This window comes from Narcine bancroftii, chromosome 1, assembly GCF_036971445.1.
Source record: "Narcine bancroftii isolate sNarBan1 chromosome 1, sNarBan1.hap1, whole genome shotgun sequence".
NCBI classification, from domain to species: Eukaryota; Metazoa; Chordata; class Chondrichthyes; order Torpediniformes; family Narcinidae; genus Narcine; species Narcine bancroftii.
In genome coordinates, this window is record NC_091469.1 from 359,318,332 (window position 1) to 359,332,714 (window position 14,383).

General features: G+C 41.0%; 1 long non-coding RNA gene across 1 annotated transcript; it reads left to right on the plus strand.

Moving 5' to 3' along the window:
• The first annotated feature begins 719 nt into the window (after positions 1 to 719).
• LOC138752583 (uncharacterized) lies at positions 720 to 7,105 on the plus strand. The gene is made up of 3 exons (XR_011350748.1): positions 720 to 991; positions 3,374 to 3,449; positions 4,497 to 7,105. It is a non-coding gene; the product is annotated as an uncharacterized lncRNA (long non-coding RNA).
• The last annotated feature ends 7,278 nt before the right edge of the window (positions 7,106 to 14,383 follow it).

Below are 14,383 nucleotides of genomic sequence, written 5' to 3' on the forward strand. Positions count from 1 at the left end.
ACATTGGCTGTGCATTATCTCGGCTGTTAAGGACACTCCCCTTGGATATAACTGTATATGCATCTATTGTCTTTCATTATTGTACCATGAGTTTCTGCTAATAAAAGCCATGATTATTGTTTGATCACATCGTCTTTGTCTACTTCATCAACTGGCACTTCAATTTTATTAGCAGAAACGGATGCAGCCCTCAAGCCAGAGTGGCTGATAATCGACCAGTCTGCTCCAAGGGCCAGGGAAATTTTCAATGACTGGATTGCTTGTTTCAATTGCTACATGGCTCAAAACAATATGATCGATGAGGCAATACAGTGGGGCCACCTGAACTCTCTGCTGGGTGAGGTCCTTTTCTCCATAGCGCAAGGAGCTACCACTCTGGCTATAGCCCGGGAACGTCTGACTGCTTACTATGCAGTGCCACGGAACGTGGTCCTTGCTCGACACCAGTTGCTGACTAGACGCCAGAAACCTGGGGAAAGTGATGCTGCCTATGCACTGGCTCTTGACTCACTGGCAAATGAATGTGAAGTCAGGACAGTCAATGTGCAACAACACACAATGCCTTGAAGCTGGATGCTTTAGTCAACATGATTAACTCCAGTAACATCCGACAGAGGCTGCTGGAGATGGAACCCTTAACTGACTTTTGGCAGTCACTCTAGCCAAAACACTGAGAAGTGCCACGTGGTCCAGTGAAATGCTAGAAACTGAAAAGGAAACATCCAGGAGTGCTGGAACCCCGAAGGAAAGTAAAAGGCAAACTCCTGAAAAATGCTACTTCTGTGATAAGAGCTGGCACCCCAGACAGAAGTGCCTGGCTCAATTTGCTACCTGCAGCTATTGTGGCAAACTCGACCACTTTGCTAAAGCGTGTTAGGCGAAAAGTACTCCCACTGATAAGAAGAAAATGCATCCTGGAACTGCAGAAGTCAACTGTGAAAAGGGGTAATCTTCAGATGAGCAGGCTGAATTGACGTCAAGTGACGGCAAGGTGAGATCCCCTATGATAGCTTAATTGACTCCAAAACTTGGGGGATGTTACGGACTGAAACGGTCGACTATGAAGGGGGAGGTTAATGGTGAGACTCTTGATTGTCTAATAGACTTGGGGAGTGCTGACAGCTACATCCATGAGAGAGTTGCCAGAGCCTTAAATTTGTGGATATATGCAGCGAACCGAAAGATATCTATTGCTTGTAGTGAACTTACAAAAACTGTATGGGACAAGTGTAAAGTTACTTTAAATTTGCAGGGACATTTCCTGGCTGATGTGTGGTTCTTTATTATGCCAGAGCTCTGCATCCCTGTGGTTCTGGGGTTAGATATTCAATCTCAGATGAACAGTGCAGTGTTAAATTTTGGTGGGCCACTACCCATCCCCTGCACTCGTTACTGTGGTCTGTCCACATTAAAGATCAAAGCTCCCTCCCTTTTCAGTGATTTATCCCCCGAGTGTCGGCCGATTGTCACTAAGAGCCGTTCTTACAGCAAAGTGGATCGTGAGTTTATCAAAGCTGAGACCCAGAGATTGCTTAAAGAGGGAGCAATTGAACCCAGTAAGTTATACCGTTGCAAGCCCAGGTGGTAGTTGTGAAAAATCACAGTAAGAAACGACTGGCTATTGACTACAGCCAGACAATTAACCGTTACACTAACCTGGATGCCTACTCCCTGCCACACATCAATGAAATGATTAATCAGACAGCGCAATACAAAGTGTACTCCACTATCGACCTCAAAGCAGCTTACCACCAAATCCCCATTAAATAAAAAGGAACAACCCTATACAGCCTTTGAGGCTGATGGAGGGTTATACCAGTTTAAAAGGGTACCTTTTGGGGTCACTAATGGTGTGTCAGTGTTTCAGAGGGAAATCGATAAGATTGTTAGGATGTATGAGTTACAGGGTATGTTTCCCTATCTGGATAATGTCACTATCTGTGGGAAAACACAGGCTGAGCACGACAACAACTTAAATAAATTTTTAGCAACAGCTAAAGAACTCAACCTTACATTTAACGAAGGCAAATGTATGTTCAACGTGACAGAGCTACCCATTCTGGGCTACATTGTCCGCAAGGGTGAAATACGCCCCGACCCGGAAAGAATAGCTCCCCTTAAGAAGTTACCACCCCCAAACTCAGCAAAAACCCTTAAAAGGTATATGGGGTTCTTTTCCTACTACTGCAAATGGGTTCAGGACTACGCCATGAAGGCATGCCCTCTGTTTGACACTAAATCTTTTCCTCTCTCTCCAATGGCCTTGAAGGCTTTTGAGAGAATTAAAGCTTATATTGCCAAAGCTGCACTCTCGTCCATTGACGAGGATGTCCCATTCCAAGTGGAAACTAATGCTTCAGATTGTGCCTTGGCAGGAACCCTTAATCAAAAGGGCGACCTGTGGCGTTCTTCTCCCGCACGTTATGCGGACCTGAACTTAAACATCCTGCCATTGAAAAAGAAGCCCAGGCTATTATTGAAGCTGTTCGCTACTGGAGACACTTTCTAGCTGGAAGAAATTTACTCTTGTCACTGATCAGAAATCTATAGCCTACATGTTCAGTACTAAACACAAAAGTAAAATCAAGAATGATAAGATGGCACGCTGGCGAATAGAACTCTCAACTTATAATTATGAGATCCAGTACAGACCGGGCAGGTTAAATGATCCCTCTGGTGCATTGTCACGATCTGCTGCTGGTGCTCAGCTGGAGGGGCTAAAAGAGATCCATAGCAGACTGTGCCACCCAGGAGTCACGAGATTCTTCCACTACATAAGAGCTAACAACCTTCTTTACTCTCTGGAAGAAGTCAGGAAACTGACTAAAAGCTGCCCTGTTTGCGCAGAATGCAAACCGCAATACTTCAAGGCTCCAGAGGCCACTCTAATCAAGGCAACCCGACCTTTTGAGAGGATTAGCTTAGATTTTAAAGGGCTGTTACCTTCCAACAACAAAAATATATATTTCCTTACTGTAATTAACGAATATTCCAGGTTCCCCTTTGCGATAGCCTGCCTTGACGTCTCATCAGCATCTGTCATTAAGTCACTTGACAGAATTTTCAGCATTTTTGGTTTTCCTAATTACATTCATTTCGATAGAGGCTCAGCATTCATGAGCACTGAACTGTGGTGAGCCCTCTACGAAAGGGGATTGCCACCAGCCGTACCACGAGCTACAACCCGCAGGGGAATGGGCAGGTTGAAAGGGCTAATGCTACAGTGTGGAAGACTCTAAATCGCTTTAAAAACACATGGTTACCCTGTTATCCGTTGGCAGGAGGTGCTGCCTGAGGCATTAGATTCTATTAGGTCTTTATTGTGTACTGCAACAAATCAAACACCTCATGAACGTATGTTTGCCTTTCCTAGGAAATCAGGAACTGTGATGGACTGGCCAGCCTGTTTATTTGAGCCTGGAACCGTGCTGCTGAAGAGCCACGCTCGGGTGCGTAAAACAGACCCCCTAGTACAACCAGTTCAGCTACTGCATACTAACCCCAACTACGCTCATATTAGATTCCCAGACCGGAGTACTGACACTGTGCCCCTAAGAGATCTGGCCTTGCCTGGTTCGTACCTTCCTCGCACCCCTACTCAAGAGTGAGCCTGAGAGGTTGGATTCACCCCCCCCCCCCCCAGCCTGTGACCTTGAGTCAGCTTTCAGATGGCCATGCTGAGGCTCCACTGCCTCACGCTGGCGATTCTGGAGCGGGTCCAGAAGTCAGTCCTTCCCATACTACTGACCCAGGACCTGTACCAGTTCTTAAGGTTCCAAAGGAGCCACCTGTTTTGAGACGAAGCACCAGAATTTGTAAACAGCCTGATAGGCTGACATATTCATAAAACATCTCATTATATTTCGATTGCTTGCTAGATACTGGCGTATTTTGGCTGTTAGAATATCTCTAGGCCAAACATGGTATCCATATATCACTTGCTTCAGTCTTTCCTAGCAGCTGTCCTTTTGATTTTAACCCTTCTTCTGCCAGGGGGAGACTGTGGTGAATGTCTGCCAAGCTGCCTGTCTCCCCTCTGGTGAGCCTTGCAGTACTAACATTGGCTGCTAATAAAAGCCATGATTATTGTTTGACCACATCGTCTTTATCTACTTCATCAACTGGCACTTCAAACGTTTCCAAGAATATTTGACAAAGTATCATTATATATCTACCTGCAAGGTATGTAATAATATTTTGAACCTTAATAGAAAGATTTTTTAAATCAAAATTGCTACCCCTCTTGCTTTAAATATAAATGAAGAAGATATCACAAATCCCACCCAATCTCTTTTTAATTTCAAAAGCTCTTTTTCAGTTGAATGTGTTTCTTGTAAAAAAAAAAGCAATATCTACTCCCAATTTTTAAATATATGTTAGTACTCTCTATCTTTTTATTGTTTCCTTTAACCCATTAATATTAACATTTATAAACTTAGTTACTTTACTCATCAGGCAAATATTAATTAATCCCTCTCCCTTACTCCATCCTGCAGATCTCCTCACAATCCAACAAAAAGAATCTATGCAACTGCACTCATCTCCTCCAGCAATCCAAAAGAAACAGAAAAAGAAAAACAATAATACAGAAATATATATGTATACATAAATGTACCTATAACAATATAAAGTCAACCTGAGAGTTTGTGTCAGCATCAATATGTGATTAACATGGTGGAAGTACTCAGCCAGTCTTGCGGCGTCAATAGAAAATAAAGATATATTGCTGACATTTCCGCAGACTCGGAGATGGCTTTCTTGAGTACCTCTGCTCTGTCCCCCGCAATAGTATGAATCTCCCAGTGGCCACCCTTTTTCAATTCCCCATCCCATTCCCTTGCTGATATGTTTGTCTATGGTCTCATGTACAGCCTGACTGAAACCATCAGCAAATTGGAGGAACAACAACATCTCATCTTCCATCTTGGCACCCTCCAACCAGATGGCATTAATATCAACATCTCTGGCTTTCATTATCCTCCTACCCCCTCCCCTCAACTACCTCTTCCTCATTGGCTTCCCCCAGTTCTGTCTCTCTCCCTGTCTCCTTTCACAGACAAAATCAATTCTCAACTCTTCGCTTATCATATCCAATTAACATCTTTTGTTGGTCTGGACTCCTCGTCCAGCCAGCACTATCTCTCTTCTGAGATTAACCGCACTTTGGCTATTTTTTTCCTTATTCCTCAAGGAAAGGCTCAGGCCCAAAATATTGGCAATATATCTTTATTTCCAATGGACAATGAAAGTCTGGCTGAGTTCCTCCAGAATTTTGGTGTGTTTTTACTGCAATCACAGCAACTCATTATGCGATTAAACATGTTCAATTCAAGAAAAGTTAATTTAATGTCCCTCAAACTTTCTACATGATACAGCAAATCTGAAATTGTCTTTATATTTATCTTGAAATGTTGTTGAATGTTGGAGTAGGTTTCTGTTCCTGTTTCTTATATTCTTGACTATATCTATGTTTGCATGTGATTGCAGTGTGCAGAATTTTCTGTTTAGGGGCATCAAAAAATATATTCCCTCATTTCACATTGATCACAATTTTCTTTCAAACTAATTGAAGACTGAAAGAATTGAATTAAAACACAAAAGTTTGCAGACACTGTGGTTGAAGTAAAAACACAATGCTGGAGAAACTCAGCAGGTCAAACAGTTTCCATTATAAGCAAAGATAAAGATACATAACCGGTTTGGGCTTGATCCTTTCATCAAGGTATGGAAAAATGTAGGCAGGTGCCAAAAGGAAGTGATGTGATGACATTTCAACAGTTAATGAGGTATATCTCTTTGATTGTTGAAAAGTATGTTTATCAAGTATTTGTTGTCAAGTTTGGTAATAATGCATGCAATGTTTTGCTCTTTTTAACATGCTTATTCATGTAAGTATACATTGCTTGTCTGTGATTTTACATCTAAGGTAATTCTAAAGGAAGGAAACACACTCTGAATACATTAAATCAAAACTATAAAGAATGCAAATAAGTGAAGATGGATTTCATAATCAAGTGGAGAGCAAACAACACAGAGAGAGGATTTAAGGTTAGAATTGAACCTGGAGCACTGGATTTGTGAAGAGACTGGAAACTTCTTTAGAGTTTCATCTCCAAAAGACTCCAGATCGCTTCCCCAAATTTCTATCTTACTGTCAAGTCCTGGGAAATTTTCTCAGTTTTCAGCTTCTTCTACTACAAGTTCTCAATGATTTCTCATCCCAGGAATTTCCAATTAGACCCAGAGACCTCACTTATGACAGTTTTGCCTGATGTCAGGCTCCTGTATTTTCTGCTCCTGGCACATTTCTCTGCATATGAAAATGGATGAACTTTTACTAGTGTGGGTGGGAATACTGAATTGAGTTTACAACAAGATCAGCCAGGCTTTTGTTGAAAGGTTAAGCAGGCCCAAGGTGCTAGATGTCCTACTTTGAATGCTCATCTGCATTTTCTCTGAAATCCACAACTTTGTTCAAACTACTTCGAGATCCAACCCTAATTTCAGTATTATCAGATCTTAGTTACCTGATCTCCTGAGTTGTCTCCCAGTCATAGTAAATGATATCCCTGGCAGTAAAGCTTTCCAAAAAAAGTCTTATAAATCATGTCACTCATCTGCAAGACATTCTAAAAAAATAGCCATAATTTCCAGTGATTGCTAAAGTGTAGTGGTACTGCAAACATTGCTTGTGAAAACATCTAAACAATTTGTGTGCTTTATTGCAAAAGTAATTTGTTATTCTCTCTTTAATGATCTGAATACTTTCCAAATGCATTGCATCCTTTGATCTCTGCTTCAGATTGTGCTTCTAGGAGGACAACAGATGGCTTCACTAAATTCTTTCCCAATGCCATTATATAGCGAATGAGTGAACAGAGTGTAACATGCAGGAAATAGCTGTTGGTGACCTTTAACCTGCAAAGGATACGAGAGTGAACGTGTCATGCTGTGAATGTGTTGCTTATTCAGACCTCTCTACTAAAAGTTAAATTAACATGAGAGAAGAATATTACATTCATCCGATTCAGAAATGCTGGAGGAACTCAGCAGGTTTCACAGTGTCCATCGGAGGTAAAGACATAATACTGATGTTTCAGGCCTGAGAAGGGCTCAGACCCGAAACATCAGTTATATATCTTGACCTCCTATGGTCGCTGCAAGACCTGCTGGGTACCTCCAGCATTATATTAGAATGAGCACATCAAACACCTCATGAAGGTGTGAGGAAAACTTTATCATCAGGAGAAGATGGAAACACTCTAATAAAACACAGATGAAATTAGTGACAATCAGTGCACTCTCATAAATTTTCTTGGGTCCCTGTTTCTCCAAGACATCTGAACAGCAATGTTAATTGAAAGTGGATCTCCACAGCTTTGACTCACCTTCTCAATTTAATTATGAAAATAAGGCTTGCTATGAACCTTTGGAGTCATATCACAAGGAAACGGCTCTTTGTCCCACTAAGTCCAAGCTCATTGTCCATTCAGACTGATTCCATTTTGTTCTCCTCACATCTTCGTGAATCCCCCTGTATTCTAGCATGCACCAACACATTAGGACGATCCACAATGATCAATTTGAATGTCTTTGGGATGTGGAAAGAAATCTGAGCACTCAGGGAAAACCCCATAGAGTCACAGGGAGAAGGTGGGAGTTCTACACGGGTAGCATTGGAGGCCAGGACATATCTGGAGCTGTGATGCAGCAGCCCTACCAACTACACCATTTTGCCACCCTAAATTTGGCATGTCTTCAGGCAGTTTTAGCTAGTGCCCTTTCTCAAAGGTGTTTCCTTTAAGAGGTAAACACATGAAACTAATGAGATCATATTCTTTCAGATGGAGCACAATTGAGATGCGATCCATCTTAATTGCCCTGAACAGGTGTGGCTACTGTGGTTTGTGGAAAGGAGGGGTGGGAATAGCAACAATGGTCTTTCTATTTTTGTTTCCTTTTACATGGCCACCTTTATAAAAAAAACCACCCAATCTCCCTGAGTCCTGTTGTCTCATTTAATATGAAAATTGTTGATCTATGCTGGCCTCAGTTCCTCTTCTATAGAAGTTCCCCTTAATCCTCAATCTTTTAAATATTTAAAGCTTAAATATATCTATTGATCTGCTCCACATTATCCTCAGTGTGAGAGAATACCAGATATTTACTATATTTTGAGAGAAGAAATGTCTCTGCAATTCATTTTGAAGTGACTGGCCCCATATTTTGTAGCTACACTTCTTGTTGAAAACTCTTCTACTAATAAAAGCATCTTAACATCTGCCCTGTTAAGCACCTTTGGATCTTATATGTTTGAACAAGATTATTCTTCATTCTTTTCAATTCCATTGAATACAGAAACAAATTTTCTAGCTTTCTCTTAACAAAAGCCAATCTTTTTATCCCAAGAATTAGCTGGTGAATCTCCTTTGGTCTACCTCTAATCCAACTATAACCTTTTTTTCCAGGTAATGGGACCAAAACTGCGCAGTGTATTCCAGGTGAGATATCATCAATACCATGTGCAATGATAACAAACCCTCCCTCTTCTTAAACTTCAATCCCTTTGCAATAAAGATCAAGATGCTGTTTGCTTTCTTGGACACAGGTTGGACCTAACTGCTAACCTTTTGTGATTCAGGAATTACAACATCTATAACACTTTAACGTCTCTCAATGGAGTCACTCTACATTTGGAACAGTGGTTCCCAACCTTTGTCTTTCCACTCACATCTTCTTTCTTTGGCTTGGCTTCGCGGACGAAGATTTATGGAGGGGGTAAAAAGTCCACCTCAGCTGCAGGCTCGTTTGTGGCTGACAAGTCCGATGCGGGACAGGCAGACACGGTTGCAGCGGTTGCAGGGGAAAATTGGTTGGTTGGGGTTGGGTGATGGGTTTTTCCTCCTTTGCCTTTTGTCAGTGAGGTGGGCTCTGCGGTCTTCTTCAAAGGAGGTTGCTGCCCGCCAAACTGTGAGGCGCCAAGATGCACGGTTTGAGGCGTTATCAGCCCACTGGCGGTGGTCAATGTGGCAGGCACCAAGAGATTTCTTTAGGCAGTCCTTGTACCTTTTCTTTGGTGCACCTCTGTCACGGTGGCCAGTGGAGAGCTCGCCATATAACAGGATCTTGGGAAGGCGATGGTCCTCCATTCTGGAGACGTGACCCATCCAGCGCAGCTGGATCTTCAGCAGCGTGGACTCGATGCTGTCGACCTCTGCCATCTCGAGTACTTCGACGTTAGGGATGAAAGCGCTCCAATGGATGTTGAGGATGGAGCGGAGACAACGCTGGTGGATACATACCACTTTAAATATTTCCTATGCCATAGGTGCTCTTTGATTATTGAGGGATGCTTAAGATGGTAAGTGGATGGAAATAAAAAGTTTGAACACCACTGTTTTAATTGTACTCATTGACTTAGGCCAATGACAATTTTTCTCAAGCAAAATATTTCAGTAACAATTGGGTCTAGAGCAGTGATTCTCAACCTTCCCTTCCCACTCACATACCACCTTAAGCAATCCTTACTAATCACAGAGCACTTGTAATATAGGGATTACTTAAAGTGGTATAAGTGGAAAGATAAAGGTTGAGAACCACGGTTTTAGATATTAATCAGCCTTTTGATTTCTCTTACCCAAGTATTTGACCCCCATGTTAAATTCCTTTTGCCTGGCCTTTGTTCAGTCACTCAATCTATCCATATCCCTTTACAGAATCACAATGTCTTCATCATTACCTGCCCTTTCATCTATGTTCAAATTATGGGCAAAGTTTTGTTCCATTTCTGAATCAGAATTTACTGTCATGAACAAGTCACAATGCAAATATTCATATTATGAACCATTTTAAAAAAATTAAAATAATAGTGCAATAAAAGTAAGGCAGTGTCTTTGGTTCATTGATTATTCAGGAATCTGATAAGAGCGGGGAAGAACCTATCCTTGTTCTGCTGAGTGCTCGTCTTTAGATTCCTGTAACTTTAACCCAATGGTAGCAGAGAGACCTGGGTGGTGGGGGTCTTTGAGAAGAGAGGCTGCTTTTTTAAGACATTATGTAAATTGTAAACCAATTGTAAAGGTCCAAGAACTAATCCCTAGAATAGATCCATATATCTGACTTTTTATTTTCTATGTGACAGTTAGATTTCAATCAATGCCGACACACTTCCTCCAGCAGTGTAAAGACAATATGGTTCAGAAGTAGAAACATAGAAACATAGAAGATAGGAGCAAGAGTAGGTCATTCGACCCTTCGAGCCTGCTCCGCCATTCAACGAGATCATGGCTGATCTTAAATTTCAGTACCCCGTCCCTGCCTTCTCTCCGTAACCTTTAATACCCTTATACTGAAGAAATATATCTAATTCCCTCTTAAATATATTTAATGAACCTGCCTCTTCTGCCCTGTGTGGCAATGAATTCCACAGATTCACCACCCTTTGGGTAAAGAAATTCCTCCTCATCTCGGTCCTAAATGGTTTGCCTATTATCCTCAAACCATGGCCCCGGGTTCTGGATTTTCCCATCATTGGAAACATCCCATCTGCATCCATTCTTTCCAGTCCTGCCAGAATTTTATATGTCTCTATGAGATCCCCCTCAATCTTCTAAACTCCAGCGAGTACAATCCCAATTTGCGCAATCTTTCCTCATAAGTCATTCCTGCCATTCCAGGTATCAGCCTGGTGAATCGCCTCTGCGCTCCCTCCATTGCAAGAACATCCTTCCTTAGATAAGGTGACCAAAACTGCACACAATACTCCAGGTATGATCTCACCAAGGCCCTGTACAGCTGCAGTAAGGTATCCTTGTTCCTATTCTCAAACCCTCTTGATATGAAGGCCAACATACCATTTGCCTTTTTAACCACCTGCTGTACCTGCATGCTCGCCTTCAGAGACTGGTGTACAAGTACCCCTAGGTCTCTCTGCACTTCCCCATCTCTTAATCTATTGCCATTCAAATAGTAATCTGCCCTCTGGTTTGTATTACCAACGTGGATAACCTCACATTTATCCACATTGTAGTGCATTTGCCATGTATCTGCCAAGTCCCTCAATTTATCCAAATCACACTGGAGCTTCCTGACCCCCTCTTCCGTGCACACAACCCCTCCTAGCTTAGTGTCATCTGCAAATTTGGAGATATTACATCCAATCCCCTCATCCAGATTATTAATGTAAATTGTGAACAGCTGGGGTCCCAGTACAGATCCCTGTGGCACCCCACTGGACACCGCCTGCCACTCAGAAAATGAGCCATTTATCCCAACTCTCTGTCTTCTACCTGCCAGCCAGTTCTCAATCCACGTCAATACTTTTCCCCCAATCCCATGAGCCTTGATTTTGGAAGCCAGTCGTTTATGCGGGACCTTATCGGTTGTTGATTGTTGCATTTCACTGCTTAAAAATCCTATTAAATAATCCAAAACTTATTTGTGTCAGTTTGAACACATTCTAGTCACCCATGTTTCTGCCCTGAATTTAGAACAATCCTTAAACAAGTCAAGTAACTTTCAAGACTCAAAACACAGATGCTGGAATTTGAAGCAAAAAAAAATGGATGGAGGAACTCAGTGAGCCAAGCAGCATCTGTGGGAGACAAAAAAAAACGATCAAAGATTTGGATTGGAACCCTTCATCAAAACACTGACATCATACACTGTCCACCGGATAGATCAGGCAACTTCATCCCATAGTGCACTCAACATTAACTAAGGAGCTGATTGTGAACTTCAGGAAAGGGAAACCTGGAGAAAACAAATCAATCCTCATCGAGGGGTTAGCAATGGAAAGGGTAAAGGATGTCAATAGCTGGGTGTCAACATCTCTGAAGATCTATTCTGGGGTCATCATGTCGATACAATCATGAAGAATGCTTACCAGTGGCTACACTTCAAAAGTTTGAGGAGATTTGGTACGTTACCAAAGGTTCTTGAAAATTTCCACAGGTTTACTGTGGAGACAATTCTGTCTGGTTGTATCACTGTCTGGTATGGAGGTGCAATGTACAGGACAGGAAGAGGCTACAGAGGGAGTTGCAAAATCTGCCAACGGCATTAGTGTTTATTCCATTAAGGACATCTCCAAAAGACAGTATCATGAAAGCAGCCTCTATCATCAAAATCTCTCATAACCAAGGCCATGGCCTTTTCTCCCTGCTACCATCAGGAAGGAGGTATAATGGTCTTAAGGTGAACACCAATGGTTCAAACCAGCTTCTTCCCCTTTGCCATCAGATTTCTCTATGAACAGTGAACCAGAGACAACCTCACATTTTCTCCTTTTATCGCACTAATTATTTATTTTTTAATGTAATTTATAGCAATTTTTGCACCTGTGACGCTGCTGCAAAGCAATGATTTTGTGACATGTTCATGACAATAAATTCTGATTCTGATTCTGAAGGCAAAAGCAGTAGGAAGCATACAAAAGTTTCTTTTTCATCAATATCTGCCAGATTCTTTAAAATTTCAGCCTTTTGAAATTGTGTGTCTCATACAATCTGTAAGATTAAGTTAAACTGTTGGATGACACGTTGAAATGACATAATTCGCTGTCCTTTGAATAGTTACCTTATACTTCAAGTTTATTCCCATTGATTTGGCTGGGGAAGGTTGATTAAAGACAAGTGAATGGACAATTGGGATTCCTGCAGATGGTTGGGAATTGTGAGCAGGATTTGGGCAATTTTTATGCATTGATACTTTCCAGTCACATTATAATTAGGTTTAAACATTCAACTTTAACTATTTTCTTAGTGACCTGCAGTGATCCACTTAATGTTGCTGGTAGGCTGCTCAATGTTAAATATCATTAGGTGAACTCTACCACCTGCAAATTCCTCCTCAAATTACACACAGTCCTGATTTGGAAATATGTTGTCATTTTTTCATTGTCCCTCGGTCCAAATCCTGAAACTTCTTTCTCAAAATATCTTTTAATCAAGGACTGCTTTAGTTGAAGGATAATTATTGCTGATTTTTTCATTAATGCCTTTCCGCTTAATTAAAGACATATAATCCAAACACTTTCTCTTTCAATTGCTTCAGCTTATAAAATCCTCTGGCTTTCTGTGATAGCCTGATAGTTTCAATGGTAACAGTCTGGGTATTGGCAGGAACAGGGTTAAAAGTAACTGTATCTCAGTTTTCATTCTCGTGTGACAATGGAATAAGAATTGGATCCAAACTTAAATAGACCCAAAGACAGATGCCTGTTCCCACTTAAATAAAACATGCCACACACATTTCGTTTCGATAAAATTCTGTAAATGTAACCACCAAGTCTAATGAGAATAAATTCAGACTTTGTTATAGTTTTCACTTCGTCCCTATATGTTAAAAGACAGCAGTAAACTTTGTGTATTCAAGACAGCCAATTATAAGATATAAATAGGCCTATAGGGAAATGGGAACACACAGTGGAAGCTTTTTACCATTAAATGATATGTAATATGTGTCACAAATTGCCCTCAAGTTGTGGTATAGTTTAAAAAAATGAATTGCTGCAAGCACACAGTACCCCATCTGTCTGATTGATTTGTTGTCCTGGCCTTTAATGGTAATGTTATAACAGGTTTTTGATTGATTACTCCTGCAAGCAATGAGTTCTCTGTTAAACTGAAGACTTGTTCCTTGTATGCTGGCTCAGTAAGATGAGGAATTGTGAACTGAGGAGACAAAGGGCATGCTTGTACTGGGTTCATAATGATCAGGAATTTGCTTAGTCACATTCAGACTTTGCTGTACCTGCCTGACGGCTTAACCCTTTGCTGAGTTAGTGCTTTTCATTGAGTGGGTCACACTCCTTAGATTCACTTCATTGTGGCTTTCTTTGTAAGGTATAATTTAAAATAGATTATTTGTCCAACAAACCTATACATCTCACAGATATGATATGTGATTATTGTGTCTCTTGTAAATATAATTCCAGGTATTTGTGTACATGTGGCATATATTTCTTAATGCTATCAGCATAGTAAAGTATCTTGTTGACTTAATTGTGTTTCTGAGCTGTTCATCGATTTAAAAAGTAATATTCTTACCATGTCTAGAGAAGCATTTTAAAGTGACACACTCACTGGGGTGAAGTTTAAATGAGTGCTCAAAGAGGAAAATGGTTTAATCTCATAAAATATTATTTCAAGTGATTCAGTCATTTTTATTTCATGATGACAAACTCTTTGGTTTTGCCTGTCAGTAGCAAATTCAGCGACAATCACAGAACAAGGGTAAGGATTTCCTTTGAGTGCTGCAGCAATGCAAAGAACATTTAGAAAGCGTAGATAGGTCTCGGCTGGGGTTTTGTTTGGTGAAAGAGTATAGTGGGTTAGGTAGAAGATCATGGAGTCATACATACAGTGTGAAAACAGGACCTTTG